Source organism: Mus pahari, chromosome 8 (assembly GCF_900095145.1).
Source record: "Mus pahari chromosome 8, PAHARI_EIJ_v1.1, whole genome shotgun sequence".
Taxonomy (NCBI): domain Eukaryota; kingdom Metazoa; phylum Chordata; class Mammalia; order Rodentia; family Muridae; genus Mus; species Mus pahari.
In genome coordinates, this window is record NC_034597.1 from 96,866,779 (window position 1) to 96,868,276 (window position 1,498).

The following is a 1,498-nucleotide window of genomic DNA, read 5'->3' on the forward strand; positions in this document are numbered from 1 at the left end:
AAGAAACAAGAATGGAAAATAATATAATTATTTATGATAAAAATGAGTGAATCATAACTGTTCAGAATTTAAAAACCATCTATGTTATATTCAATCTTTAAGAGCTGATATATAAAACATAGTGGAGGAAAATATGTCAGATACAATGGAAGCAATAATGATAATTAATATCAAAATACATTTTAATCTGTATATTTATTAATTAGTAAATATGTTCAATTTAGACATTTTCTTGAGATAGAATTTCACTATATACCCAAGGTTACTCTAAAATGTGGTATACATCTTAGGATCATCTCCTGAAAATTCTGTCAGGCTTGGATGTTTGTAGAGGTACACCTCTGATCTCCTGTGGATGCAAGAAGTTAACGAGAGGTGGTGTGTCCAGAGAAACTAAAAATCATAAATCAAATCAATACAGTTTAGTTTTCAAAATGTTTTACTAGATTACTTGTTTTTGACTATGTATCAAATACTTTAAAAACAATATTAAAGTTAGCTAAGCAAAGTCCATTTGTATACCTAAAAAATTGTTTGGAGGTTACAAACTCTTTTTAAATCAGAAAGAGTACAGTTTGTTTTGTTTTGTTTGTTTGTTTGTTTGCTTTGTTTTTGTTTTGTTTTTGATTAAGATAAAATCATGCTAGAGTTCCAGAGCAGGTAGGAAACCAGAATAAAAGCTTTAATGAGCTGAGCTCAGGCTTTTTAAAATTACATTTATTTAGTTGACGTGTGTATTTACCCATGTGCCAGTGCCACAGTGCACACAGAGGTCAGAGGACAATTTGCCAGACTCATTCTCACAGTTTGTCATAAGAATGCCAAGGCTCAATCTTGGATCTTGTGTTTTGAAATGTAATTTTGTGTATTTAACTTGGAGTAGCGGTGGATGCCATGAATGTAGAAGGGAGGCATTACCGGGTAAGTTGATTACAAGAAAGAAGGGCGTTGAGACAAATGTTCAATTTTTCAGTCATTTCTACTTTGGTTATTATGGAAACTAAATGCAAGTTGGAAACTTTTTATTTCTTTTCCCCTATTTTACCTGAATTTGCTCATCTATTACTGAATCTTATTTAATTGTTTCAGTTTTTTCATGTTGGTTTGATTTCTTTTTCATTCCTATTGTTCAACAATGAGTTTCAAAATCCCAGCAGAGAGACTTAGACGAGCAGTCCTACCCCTAGAAAAGCACCTAGTCGCAATTGATATCAGCTGACCAAGGAACGATCATTGTTTTCCAAGGGGTGACACTAGGTTGATCATCCACACTTCAGGGAGGGCCACAGGCCCAAGGATAGTTGGCTAACACAAAGCAACCTCTGTCATTTTTGTTTGCATTTCATTTTAGTCAGTTTTGTTTGTTTTGTCTTTTGTTTTAGCTTGATACTTAGAGAAAGAGCATGAAGTTGGGGTAGTGTGGGGAATCTGAAAAGTGTAGTTAATAATATTATCAAAATATATTGTATATTTTATTATAAAAATAATGATGAATTTA